The sequence below is a fragment of the Petromyzon marinus genome, chromosome 57 (assembly GCF_048934315.1).
Source record: "Petromyzon marinus isolate PM22_M1 ecotype Great Lakes invasive population chromosome 57, UKy_Petmar_22M1.pri1.0, whole genome shotgun sequence".
In the NCBI taxonomy this organism is placed as follows: domain Eukaryota; kingdom Metazoa; phylum Chordata; class Hyperoartia; order Petromyzontiformes; family Petromyzontidae; genus Petromyzon; species Petromyzon marinus.
In genome coordinates this window covers 5665539-5680703 of record NC_133723.1, presented here as the reverse complement: position 1 = coordinate 5680703, position 15165 = coordinate 5665539, and positions in this window count along the sequence as shown.

Below are 15165 nucleotides of genomic sequence, written 5' to 3'. Positions count from 1 at the left end.
AATAAAAGACACACACGAAAATATTATTAATATTTTATTGATAGATATTTTTTTTATATTTTATATATATTTTTTTATATTCTAATCTACTTTTATTATAATTGAAGAGTGTCCTGGAATAATTTTGATAACCCACAACATTGTTATTGTTTCAAAAAGTGTCGGCTTTTGTTGAGATGATAAGCAGGTTAAGTGGAATAAAACAAAAGTGAATGTTTAAGTTCATCGTGAAAACCCATTTGTGTGAAGATACAAACTGCGTTCGGTTTCACGGTTGTGCTGAGCAGCGTTCCAATGTGTTTTACGGTTGCACCGCAGGTTGTGTTGTTTGGCATGATCTCTTAGTTTCTGAATCCCCCAGCACGTTGACTGAAACGTCGGACATCATTCCAAACAACACGCACATCGGAGAGCTGCGATCCAAATGATCAAAAGTGGATTTCAAAGTGCTAGTGTGGGTTATTTTTAAAAACTGTACTGTATATACCATATTCTCTGTATTATGATATGCTTTTTTCCTTGAAATCTAATGCAAAAGTTAGGGGTAAATTTTAGTATCTGGTAGGAGTGTGACAAGATTTGCAGAACTTTATTGACACCGGAGCACATGTGTTGGATATGTCTTACTTTCTAGATTATCTGATAGTCTGGAGAATATGGTATATTTTTAGGTGGGTTATCAACTTTTTTCAGGACATCTTTCAATTATATTTTGCTTGCAAGAATACGAGTTTAGCTAAAAGTGTAACAGTAACGCCAACCACCTGAGTTAGTTAAGAAATGAAACGATACATGAGTAGCATAAAAATGTAAACTAAATGGCCCAGCCATAAGGAAAAAAGCAAAAAATTCAAATAAAAACCCTAGCATCCCCCCCAAGCATATATGGCTCTCGAAATGTAAAGCATTACATGTAAATCCATGGACATTTGGATAATTGGCAATGAAATATATACTAAAAATTCCCACAAAAGAAGCAAACATTCATTTCATAATACAACTTCGAAATCTAATAGTGAATGCTTAACAGAAATGGAATAACATACATTGTAACTTATACGGCTTGCATACATTTCTTAAAATATATATTTGAATTTTTACATCAACATACCACTTATATTGCGGAAAAAGGATAAAGGTTTCCACATTCTTTAACATAAACAGTTCATATATATAAAAAAGATAGATTGTTTAAGTCTACCTACACATACACACTTAAGTTATTAAACGCCATATTTTTTATTCTTTTTTTAAGTAAAGTGCTACGTTTGTTCAAACTTCACGGAGCATACACTGCGACTCGTGCCATGTTCATTGCTCCCCAGATTTAGTGCGTTTTTCTCAAGTCCAGGTGTGGGTAGTAGGTTCCCCAGGGTCGCTGCATGGTCTGGTATTTTCCTGTGTGGTGCCGGCAGTACTTCACGCAAAGCTGTCAAAAGCAAAGAAACGTATAAGTGCAACATCATCAGAAACACACATGTGATGGAAGGCCCCATTGCCCCAATCAGAGTGTCCACGTTTCCCTGCACTGTAGAAGGCCTCCTGGCTTTAACATTCGTCCTCGAAGATACTGGTGGTGTAACCATCAACCTCGTCAGAACAACAACAGGGCGATGCGCGCATCTCTTTCACAGATGGAAAATTAAAGACAAGCCATAGCAGTCCAATTGTGGCCATTAAATCGAAATAATGGGCCATTTAGTAAACCCATCGAGTCATATAGGTACATAGAAGTCACAGAGATACATAGATACACATATAGAAATGCATAGAGACGCATACAGATTCATAGCTATCGAGACTCAGAAATAGATAAACACTCAACGTGACTTTACCGAAAAAACTAAGAATACTCGTAGAGATGCCTAGAGATAGGTTAAAGACAAGCAACAGTGGATAAAATAGTACAATGATGATGACGAAAATGCATATTTTTCAATTGGTAAGGGGAATATATATTTTGACAATTTATTTTTTACATCACTCACCCTTTTACTACTTGATTTCTTGCATTGTTGTAAGTAGAATTGCAACATGCTTTAATATAAATTGGTTGTGCTAATAATGTGTAGTAGTACTACTTTATTCTCTGGATTATAAGTCACACTGTCCCCTGTATTTTAAAGCAAAAGTTTGGGGTTCGACGTATAATCTGGAGACTACATTGTTTTTTGGAAGATGTATTTTAATCTAATTGTTCAATTTAAGTTTAATGCGTAGCCTTGTTCAAAATAATTGTTTAAATCATCTTCTGGAAGATGGTCATCATAGCAATGCATGACTACTCGTATGACATACAATATCACCAGCCGTTTAGAATCATTCCAGAAGACATATCTCCCCAAATTTCAAAACAGCATGTTCAGAATCCTCTAATGGAAGATGGCTCTCCATAGAACTGTATTCTTCCAATGATGAAACACATGTTTTTTCAAAATACCCTAAATCTGGGGGTGTCTTATTCGTTGGGTCTTTCAGTAAAGCCACGTAGATAGAAAAATAACGACGTTTCTATCGCAACACAAGCAATCGTCATCAGGTGAAAAAGTATAGCCGGAGAGCTGCCGAGGCAGGAGAAAATACAGCGGGAGAGCTGCTGAAACATGAAGTTATATACTGTAGGCTTGAGATGGGCTCAGCCCAAGGGTAAGTGGGCGGGGCTAGAGGTGTAATTTGCATGTCAATGTAAGATCGGTGATGTACCTCCACGACGACGACGCAGCTGTGGAGGTGGCCATTGTATTGTGAGAGATTAGCATGTCAATGTAAACGAACCAACGCAACGGTGGCTGTGCTAGTGAGACATCCAACTCGTTAAAAAAAACGAGGGGCAACACCACATCGAGGAAAAGGAGCAACGGTGGCTGTGTTAGTGAGACATTTAGCGTTTATGTAACTCAGAGAGACGGAAATAACTGCTAACTCTTATTTCCTGTTTACATACTAGTCCTATTGTCACCCACATTCCATTATAATTTATCCTTAACTTGTATTCCCGAAAACTTTTTTCATTTGTTTGAACCGATTTTGCATGTATATATGTTGAACAACCGTGCGAATTGGAGGTGCGGCGGAAGGACAACAAACTAAACAATAAAATCAGTTCTAAAGAAGTAAATATAGATTTAGTTTTCATTACAGGAAATATATTTAATATAATCTTTACGTGCAGTATGTTTTAGTTTTATAGGCGGTTCAGGTGTTTCGCTCTGATTTCGATGTGCTTCATTGTTATAGTTTGTACATTTTTCCTCTTGTCATATTTGGTAACCCCGGTTACTCTTGCAAATGAGACTTACATCCTGGTCTCGTTGAGTTCTTACCTGGTTGAACCAAAATCAACTTTGGTCACCAAAATGGCAACAACAAATCAAATAAATTATAGCAATGAAGCAGATACAAATCGGCATTAAAGCAACTGGTGTCAGGTTAGAAATAAAAAAATATTACACAAACATAAATCCACATCAAATAATGAATTCCCTGGATCGTGAGTAGGGTCAGGCAGCTTATTTTTATATTACTCAAAGTAAAATTGGAATTCAGGTTTCAGAAACATTGGGTGACTTAATGTACCCATGTGTTTGGAGCGTAACGCGTGTCAGGCTGCTCTATTTACCATCAGTAGACAGAGTAAGAGCATCGCTCCGAACAGGAGGCAGCAGAGTGCGATGATGAATATGATCCAATATGGCAGCGGCTTCATTGCGGGGTAAATCGGCTTTGTCGTGGTAGGGGCTGCTGTGGAAACCAGAATGTTGTTTTCTGCACAAAAGAAAAATACAAACACGCGTGAAATTTGAGTAGGCGCATTAGACAGTGGTATAGTTTGCACGGCAATTGCGGTTCATCACAAGTCAACTCTTATCAAGTACGACTTTAATTATGGTGTTTGCTTCTGGCCGCTTGGTGTTTTAGGTCTTTGTGCCAGTGGACAGCAACCGTGATGAAATTGTGGCTCAAAGGGCCTAAATGGTCATTGAGCTGTTGGCCTGAAAATGCCGAATTTATACCAACCAGAGTGGCAAATACTAACAACGATTTTCTTCAAGTATTTTATATGCAGGTCACAAATATGTAGGAGAGCAAGGTGTTAATTGTAGAACTTTTTGTTAATTAAAGAAAGATACCATCAATAGTTTGATAAGGAATACCGTTTTGGAAATAAAAATTCTTGTGACATGAAGCAAGCGTCCATGGAATATGACAATAGGACGTGTTTATATAAGTAAGACAGCCCCTCATGGCATGCTACAGTGGGCCTCTAGGAACTTCTGCTGCCCTGCTGATGCTACGTACGGTAGACTTGGAGGCTGTTGGGAGAGAGTTGATAGTCTCCGAGATTTACGACTCCACCCGTGCCGTTAGCGAATGTGTTCTTGATGTCTGGCACACTCGTGGTGCTGTTTGAGAAGTAGCAGTGGCAGTCAACGATGATCGATCCGATCCTGTGAGAGAGAAAGAGACACACACGCAGTGTTAAACAGAACTATGGTTGTACAAGTGCATCCTACACAAATAACAAGCTGGCAGGACAATACATTACAGTTTCCAATACAAAGTGTATTTGTATATAGAGTCTAAATGTGGCCAGACCGCATCTTAAGGAGCCATACAGAAATAATGGACGAGCCTTTTTTTCCAGAGATAACGATGCAGTAGGGTATAGGTATTGACGGGAGTCTATGGGTCGCTGGGAGTCTATTGAACTCTATGTGAATCAATACAGTACAATGAGGATTTACATAGCGTCCAAATGCGACCGACCACATCTGAACATGCTATGCAGAAACAGTGGGTATATTTATTTTATCGTGGGAAAGATGCGGTCATAAGTCTCTGATAATCTATGGGTCACTTTGTGAGTATATTGGTCTCTGAGTAAGTATATTGGTCTGTGTGAGTATGGGTCTCTGTGAGCCTATGCGTCCCTATGTGAGACTGCCTGTCTGTGCAAGTATATGGGTCTCTGTGAGTCTTTGGTTCTCTGTGTAAATATATGGCTTTCTGTGTAAGTATGTCCCTAGACAAACAGACAATTGGGACGGATGTAATTATTTCCAGCGTGTAGCACCAAGCAGTATAGTGGCTCCATTTCTAGACAGCTCTTTTCTTTTGTAAACCGAGCTGAGCCAGTGAGGGGCCTTCACGGCACTACGGGTGGATATCAACTGCCTATTTTCCGTGCCAAGCCAGAACCTAACCATGCTTTGCTGGTATCACAAGGCATCTGCATCTGGCATTCATTGTGTGCGATATCAGTCAGCACAATGTATGCACACAGGGTCGCTGCCGAGTCATCTACGTGCGCCTATACTGGTGTGACATCGCGGCACGGCTTGGCTTCTGTGGTGGAAAAACCACCTGGTGCCTGCTGAGCAGTGCTGCTATGCATGCGTACCGAGCTGCGTCCCGGCTTGCCCAACGCAAGTTCAAAGCTTCGTTAGAAAAAAAAGATTTTAATGTTATAGCCAAGCTCGCATTTTGGCACCCCTGGCGAAATTGCTCTTGACTCGATAGCTCACCTGACCTGAGATAAAAAAAGCTTCATACATGCTTCTCACAGGAAGGCCTAGGTGTATAAATACACATTAAGAGCTGCAGTACAAATATTTTATATGTAGGGGGCTACATAATCATTTAATACAATGCTGTCGTCACCAAACGTAATACTGAGAGATGGCTGGGTGGCTCAGAGGTTCATAGTGCTAAGTTGGCAATGCTGAGATGCTGAGGTTTGGAATCCAGGTATCGGCCAACTGTGATTAAACTGGGTTCTCGAGTATAGTGAGTTCATGGTCTCAGCCCAGCCAGAAATGACTGCACAAAACAAATCCATCATTAAATCTGTTTCTGCACTAATTTCTGGCTAAATTCCAGCTCAGATAATTAAAATATTGGTTTGAATGTCATGAGATGAATCGAACTCTGATATGCAGCGCATGTAGGCAACTGCTGCCCTCTCCTGTGTGGACTAGGGATTACTTGAAGAAGGGATCTCAGTGGCAACTCTGTGATATCCACTTCTGTGGGCCGTTCCCTAAAACTAAGAGAGATCCGAACTGATTCTTTGTCTCATAACACGATGCCGATCGCACAATCGGGATAACATTGGGAAAAATACCAAACCTTTATTTATAAAACGTATGTATATAGTTCTGCACAATTGACTCTCAATTACCTATGGGTGTGTTATTTAGCTTGCAGTTAAACCTTGCTTGCAAAAAAGAAAGAAAATATCTTTAGGCACGCTAGTTCTATTATCAGCTACTCGTCTCGGGTCAGGGACTCAGTGCTTCCCAAACATGTCGGCAAGTAAGCCGATTGCTTGGGGAACAGGTGAAGTATTCTACGTCTTTGCCCCATTCTACGTAAAAATCAATAATTGTTATTTTATCGCATAATTTGCAAATGTTTTATATTATCTGTTTTTGTTTTATCGGTGCCACCCCTCTCCTCACCATTACCCTGGATAAAAGAGAGTCGACTGTACTTTAATGTCATTAAATTGTTGCTCTTACCTTAAGCCGGTCACATTGCAGTATTTGAACGTGCCGTTGTACTTCGTCTTGTACAAGTTTTCCAACTGAAATGAAAAGTGTGCATTTTATGAGCGTGTTTCAAATTGTCAGGAACCCTATGAAGTTTGTAATCGAACTCAGTTTGTTGGGTTTATAACCATTGCGCCACGACTCCACTCCCGAATAAATACATAAATCATGTTATGACATTATTGTTAGAATTATGATTAAAATAGACATTTCGTAACTTGCAATTGTTTTGTATAACGCTCCTCGCACACTGTGGTTTGCGTGTGTAGGGCCTAATTTTACCCAATTAATATTTTTCGGGTCACTGGTGGACTGGACCAGTTTAGGCTGGCACCAAACAGGAATCCATAAAAATAAATTACAGCGACAGTGGAAGGAAATAGAGGTAGTGGACGACCGGCAAAAAGATGGGATGGGTGGAGTGGAATAGGAGGCACTAAAATGGATAGGAAGGACATGGAAACATGAGCAGTGAATGGGATATGATGTTGTTACTGATGATGTTGATAATCATCAGCAGCGGAGGATGGCGGCTGTTGCTGTTACTATCAAAAGTTTATGAACCCAGCGGACTCCATAAAGGTGGTGCAGATGCCCTTCTGCGGCCGTCTGGAATGCTCTTCCTTCTGATATTAGGAAGCCACTGGAGCTTATGCACTTTTAAATCTAAATTGAAAACTCATTGCTTTAGAACTGCTTTTTGAGTTTAGTTTGTTGTCCTTTCCCTGCACAACCGATTATCACGGTTGGCTTTGTACAATGCGAATTAAGTTCAACATACATATATAGAGCTACAGTGAGAGGTACAGTGGATATTTTTTCCAACCCAGACAGACCCAGCTAAAATTCATGTCTGGGTGGGTGGTTAAGGGATTAGTTAAAGCAGAAAATTAGGATTCAAATGTTAATGATTCAAACTCACCCGATCAGTAATGTTTTTCACGTATTCCTTGTACAGTAATGAGTTTGGGTTGTACAGGTCTGGCGCAAAGCTGTGGTTCGATATGGTGAACTGGATGTTGAAGTCTTTGAAGACTTCAGGTTGGGAGGGTCTGTGTGCTGTTGAAATGTAACAAAATCATTCATTAATATCTGTCAATGACAAGAAAACCTATCACAACAGAAACATGAGTCTAGGCTGGAAAACAAACATTTTACAATGCAATAACGTGAATTGCATGTACAAAAACCCTCCGCCGTATCCAGACCACCAGCTCAAATGAACTGACAAAATAATTTGTATTCAGACGAGCAGGGGAAAACATCTGAAACTGTAATGTAAATATGCACAATGGGGGTTTATGGTACACTCCACACAGGTTACACACGATTTTATTTAAACAAGCTACGTTTTGTTTTAGGGTGTAGGTGTTTTAGTTTCTGCTGCGTAGCTTTCCGATGTGGTTTCAAGTTGCTCCGCGTATGGCACCAAAGTTTAGCTCCACATGCTGCGAGCTCCTATTTGGTTAATTTTTATTCAGCTTAAGTTGTGAACAAGTGCTTAAGTAATCTGAGTTTATCCTTAGTTGCAGCATTTTGATTTGTACACATGAGACAACAACTTTTTAAACTTTTGCCATTATCAAGGTGTTGCCCTTCAATATCTTGCTCATGCCATTGCTGGCGAAAGGGCCTCGACTAGAGAGAGCTCTGTAGAGCTCCTCATAGGTCAGCAATACATACATTTTGGTAGTCTTCTTAGGATGTGTGTCTATAGGGCACTTGCTTAAATATCTCAGCAACTCAAAGCAACTTCAGCATCTCAATCTCAACCATTCCAATGCGCTCCTCTAGTCTAGCCAAGAAGACACCCTCAGTGGCAGCTGTCCCTGTTTACCACAAGATGCATGCAGCACCAGCCTGCAAGTGGACATTAGTCTGCCAATAATGGGTGATGTTACTCTATGGTTTGTCCCAATTCAGTAATGGTCACGTCTATTGCATTGTCCATGTTGTTTGTTTTATTCGGGCGACCCCCTGATAATTGAGCGTGGACTCCGCTTGCACTTTTAGATCATACCATCGACGACAATGTCGTTGTACATCAAGTCGTATTCCCCGAGTTTGTAAGTTCCGTTGGTGCCCTTGTAGAATGCGTCCTTAACGACGGTCTCGTTCACTTCCGGCGTGTCTGTGAAGTTGCACTTGGCGACCACCACCAAATTCTTCGGTGTACCGTCGTTATCTGCCGGCCTGGAGAACAGAAACCTCCCGATTAATGACAACACTTTTCATTTATTTAACAGGAATATCGTTTCAAAGTTTACTTATCCTTTTTAACAACAATCTAGACTGAAAACTTTGGAAAAGGGAGGTTGGTGAGAAAAGAAAACAATGTACTGTATTGTATTCTTTGGTCGTGATCTGCATTGTGTGGTTTTGTGTCAAACTGAGACTGTCTAATTGAGAGGGTCCTTGCCGCTAACATCTGGCAGTTAAGCATTGGTTCAAACAAGCATGACTGCTGATGAGACATCTAATGTTAAAACAGTCCATAATCTGCTTACGTTGATCCAGTGCTGCTGACATTATGCACTCCCAGAAGGCCGTGCGGTTCATGATGTGTAAAATAATCAATCTTGACTTAAAGCTTTCGTGACTGCAGGAATTCATATTATTTGGGTCTTTCAGTAAAGTCACGTAGGTAGGTTCAAAGAAGATAACAAAAAAAGAATGATGTCAGGACAACAGAGGGCAAGCTCAGTAAGGGACTGGGAGACAGATGGAGGAGAAGATTAAACGACAGGAGAAGAATAATGACGGAGGGGAGAGCAGTTTATGGTTAGCTTCATATGGTGAAGAAGATGGAATTAATACGGTGGGGGGCAGGGTGGGGTGCTGTATCTACTTCTTATACACCATCAGTGATCCCTGCGACAGTGCCCTCTTAGGGGTGGAAGTTTCCCGCATGAGGTTTATTCAGTGGTCGAATGTGGAGAGTTTCTGTGATTTCCATTTCTCAAACCAGAGCAGTCTAGACAGCACTGTAGGCGATCTTCAGGTGTTCGTGTGTCCCGAGGGGGTCGAGACTGATGACGGCTCAATGCCCAGCAGGCATGTATGGATTGATAGTGTGATGGAGGTGCTCAAAATATGAATTAAGTAATTGTAGCAATAGCGGTTGATTAGCACAAGCCTAAAGGTCCAGAAACTCCTAGTGACCAGAAACAAACAGTACGATTGAAGGTGTAATAGATAAATGTTACCATATTATTATGAGATGCACTTGTCCCCTCTTTAGTTTAAATCAAAAGTTGGATGTGGGTCTTATATCCAGGAGGTATACACGTGTTAAGCAGTGTGTGTGTGATCAGGTTTGTATAAATGAATTGACATTGGTTACGAGTTTGGGGTGCATCTTACTTTTAGGAGCATCGTATAATGCAGAGAATGCGGTTCACGTATTTCTTGGAATGAGCAAGGTTATATGAACTTTGAGAAAAGAAAATTACGGGAGGGAATTCGAAGGTGGGAGCAGTGTGAGGAAAAAAGCAGAAAGAGAAGCGTTTTGACCTCAAGTGTAATGGTTGAACAGAAAGTGGATGCCATGAAACAGTCTGCTAGACCTCGTGCTCAACATGGGTGGGGGAGTCAAGGAGTGGAGTTGGTTCCCTTACCAGTAATCCACGATTGTGCATCCACGAGACTTGTTTACAATTTCTTTGTTGAACAACTTATCCAGCTGAAATTGGTAAGAGCATTGCAAGTTAATACGAAATTGTATTTTTCTGTGTTATACAATTGTTGTCATTCCCCCCAATCTTACCCTGCTATCGGTGTCATGTCACATGACAATATGTTCGGGACTCGCAGAGCAGTGCAACCCTTCGTGTTAGAGTCCGGCCCACAGAAATGGATATCACAGAGCTACCACTGATATCGTTTCAAGTGACCACTGGTCCACACATTGAAGGGAAGCATTTCCCCACCCTCTGTGCATATGAGAATAATGCTCGTGATAGTAAGACCAATTCTCAGAACTATAAATTATCTAAATTTCAGAACCTAATTTAACGTGATGGGGTTTTTTGTACTGATTGGTGACTTGGCTAAGACCATTACATCACTAAACAGAATATATGGGTCTCAATATAAGTCAATGCACTTCTGTGTAAGTCACTGTGAACAGACTGAGACCATCAACTATCTACAACTGAGAAACCCAGGTGAACCTCAGGTGGCTGAAACCTGGATTCAGACTCAGGATGTTAGCAGTGTCAGCTCAGTGCTCCATCTGATCTTCTGAGCCACCTGGGCACCTGCGGCAATTATTATATTTTATTTACAGTTAACATGAAATAAACGGAATAACTCTGGACATTGTGCTGACATGCTGTACCTCTGCAGAGATTCCCTTGGTGATGTCTGCGTAAGACTGAGAGGTGACGGTCTCCAGGTCGGTTTTGTACTTATGGTTGGTGACGGTGAATTTTAGGTAGTATGGCTTCAGCTTCTCTGCAGGCACGATTGGTTTGTCTGTAATAATAATAAATACATAATCAGCATTAATCATCTGTGGTCAATCCGGGTACTCCAGTTTCCTCTCCACATGTATCCAGACCACCAGCTCAAATGAACTGACAAAATAATTTGTATTCAGACGAGCAGGGGAAAACATCTGAAACTGTAATGTAAATATGCACAATGGGGGCTTATGGTACACTCCACACAGGTTACACACGATTTTATTTAAACAAGCTACGTTTTGTTTTAGGGTGTAGGTGTTTTAGTTTCTGCTACGTAGCTCTCTGATGTGGTTTCAAGTTGCACCGCGTGTGGTTGGGCACCAAAGTTTAGCTCCACATGCTGGGAGCTTCTATTTGGTTATTTTTTATTCAGCTTAAGTTGTGAACAAGTGCTTAAGTAATCTGAGTTTATCCTTAGTTGCAGCATTTTTATTTGTACACATGAGACGACAACTTTTTAAACTTTTGCCATTATCAGGGTGTTCCCCTTCAATATCTTGCTCATGCCATTGCTGGCGAAAGGGCCTCGACTAGAGAGAGCTCTGTAGAGCTCCCCATAGGTCAGCAATACATACATTTTGGTAGACTTCTCAGGGTGTGTGTGTATAGGGCACTTGCTTAAATATCTCAGCAACTCAAAGCAACTTCAGCATCTCAATCTCAACCATTCCAATGCACTCCTCTAGTCTAGCCAAGAAAAGACCCTCAGTGGCAGCTGTCCCTGTTTAGCACAAGATGCATGCAGCAGCAGCCTGCAAGTGGGCATTAGTCTGCCAATAATGGGTGATGTTACTCTATGGTTTGTCCCAATTCAGCAATGGTCACGTCTATTGCATTGTCCATGTTGTTTGTTTTATTCGGGCGACCCCCTGATAATTGAGCGTGGACTCCGTTTGCGCTTTCAGATCATACCATCGACGAAAATGTCGTTGTGCATCAAGTCGTATTCCCCGAGTTTGTAAGTTCCGTTGGTGCCCTTGTAAAATGCGTCCATAACGACGGTCCTGTTCACTTCCGGCGTGTCTGTGAAGTTGCACTTAGCAACCACCACCAAATTCTTCGGTGTACCGTCGTTATCTGCCGGCCTGGAGAACAGAAACCTCCCGATTAATGACAACACTTTTCATTCATTTAACAGGAATGTCGTTTCAAAGTTTACTTATCCTTTTTAACAACAATCTAGACTGAACATTTTGGAAAAAGGAGGTTGGTGAGAAAAGAAAACAATGTATTGTATTCTTTGGTCGTGATCTGTATTGTGTGGTTTTGTGTCAAACTGAGACTATGTCTAATTGAGAGGGTCCTTGCCTCTAACATCTGGCAGTTAAGCATTGGTTCAAACAAGCATGACTGCTGATGAGACACCTAATGTTAAAACACAGTCCATAATCTGCTTACGTTGATCCAGTGCTGCTGACATGCACTCCCAGAAGGCCATGCGGCTCATGATGTGTAAAATAATCAATCTTGACTTAAAGCTTTCCTGACTGCAGGAATTCATATTCTTTGGGTCTTTCGGTAAAGTCACGTAGATAGGTTCAAAGAAGATAACAAAAAAAGAATTATGTCAGGACAACGGAGGGCAAGCTCAGTAAGGGTCTGGGAGATAGATGGAGGAGAATATTAAACGACAGGAGAAGAATAATGACGGAGGGGAGAGCAGTTTATGGTTAGTTTCACATGGTTAAAAATATGGAAATGGAATTAATACGGTGGAGGGGGGCAGGGTGGGGTGCTGTATCTACTTCTTATACACCATCAGCGATCCCTGCGATAAACACCTTTCGGGGTGGAAGCTTCCCGCATGAGGTTTATTCAGTGGTTGCATGTGGAGAGTTTGTGTGATTTCCATTGCCTAAACCGGAGCAGTCTTGACAACACTGTAGGCGATCTTCAGGCGTTCGTGTGTCCCGAGGGGGTCGAGACTGATGATGGCTCCATGCCCAGCAGGCATGTATTGATTGATAGTGTGATGGAGGTGCTCAAAATATGAATTAAGTAATTGTAGCAATAACGGTTGATCAGCACAAGCCTAAAGGTCCAGAAACTCCTAGTGACCAGCAACAAACAGTACGATTGAAGGTGTAATAGATAAATGTTAACGTATTATGAGACGCACCTTTCCCCTGTTTAGTTTAAATTACAAGTTGGATGTGGGTCTTATATCCAGGAGGTATACACGTGTTAAGCAGTGTGTGTGATCAGGTTTGTATAAATGAATTGACTGGGTACGAGTTTGGGGTGCATCTTACTTTTAGGAGCATCGTATAATGCAGAGAATGCAGTTCACGTGTTTCTTGGAATGAGCAAGGTTATATGAACTTTGAGAAAATAAAACGATGGGAGGGAATTCGAAGGTGGGGGCAGTGAGAAAAAAAGCAGAAAGAGAAGCGTTTTGACCTCAAGTGTAATGGTTGAACAGAAAGTGGATGCCAAAAACAGTCTGCTAGACCTCGTGCTCAACATAGGTGTGAGAGTCAAGGAGTGGAGTTGGTTCCCTTACCAGTAATCCACGATTGTGCATCCACGAGACTTGTTTACAATTTCTTTGTTGAACAACTTATCCAGCTGAAATTGGAAAGAGCATTGCAAGTTAATACGAAATTGTATTTTTCTGTGTTACACAATTGTTGTCATTCCCCCCAATCTTACCCTGCTATCGGTGTCATGTCACATGACAATATGTTCGGTACTTGCAGAGCAGTGCAACCCTTCGTGTTAGAGTCCGGCCCACAAAAATGGATATCACAGAGCTACCACTGATATCGTTTCAAGTGACCACTGGTCCACACATTGAAGGGAAGCATTTCCCCACCCTCTGTGCATATGAGAATAATGCTCATGGTAGTAAGACCAATTCTCAGAACTATAAATTATCTTAATTTCTGAACCTAATTTAACATGATGGGGTTTTTTTGTACTGATTGGTGACTTGGCTAAGACCATTACATCACTAAACAGAATATATGGGTCTCAATATAAGTCAATGCACTTCTGTGTAAGTCACTGTGAACAGACTGAGACCATCAACTATCTACAACTGAGAAACCCAGGTGAACCTCAGGTGGCTGAAACCTGGATTCAGACTCAGGATGTCAGCGGTGTCAGCTCAGTGCTCCATCTGATCTTCTGAGCCACCTGGGCACCTGCGGCAATTATTATATTTTCTTTACAGTTAACATGAAATAAACGGAATAACTCTGGACATTGTGCTGACATGCTGTACCTCTGCAGAGATTCCCTTGGTGATGTCTGCGTAAGACTGAGAGGTGACGGTCTCCAGGTCGGTTTTGTACTTATGGTTGGTGACGGTGAATTTTAGGTAGTATGGCTTCAGCTTCTCTGCAGGCACGATTGGTTTGTCTGTAATAATAATAAATACATAATCAGCATTAATCATCTGTGGTCAATCCGGGTACTCCAGTTTCCTCTCCACATGTATCATCTCTATCTCATGTTTATCTCGTTTTCATCTCACTAATCTAAATCTCTTGTCGACAGCTGGACATCTTGAAAGAGGTGGGAGTATCAACACTTTAATTCACTACACCGATCTACCAAATGTGGCGTATATATTTATATTGCTCGGTCAACAGAATCGGAGGCATTAAGAAACCTGCCCAATTGTCTCAATTGGTATGCCAGGAGATTGAATCGAACTGGCCACCTCTGGATTGTAAGTGTAGTGTGTGCCAACCATTACACCGTGGCAGAATACAATGCACTTGAAAGCTAAGCAAAACAATTATGAAAGATGAAAATGGCTTTACTTGAAACATTGAAGGTGCCATCGTTTTGGAGCTGGTAGTTGCCCAGCTTGGTGATGTTGTGTGTCCCTTTGATGAAGGCGTCGCTGATGACCGTTTCGTTGAGATCCGGAGAGTCCAGAAAGTCGCACTTCTCAGTGATTACATAATCATCAGTCCTGCAGGATGTGAAGTTCAAGGTTCGGTTTATTTTGTGTAACCAGAGACCAGAATAGTCTCACTTGCAAGAGACTACTCTCTCGTCCACTTATTCATGCGACATCTGAAAATAATGCTTTTCATTGCTGAGTTGTGGGCGCACTTATAACATTGCTGGATAAGCTGTTTCACATCTTTCGTGCCTAATCACCAAATTCCCATTCAGTAATTGAACCTTATGGT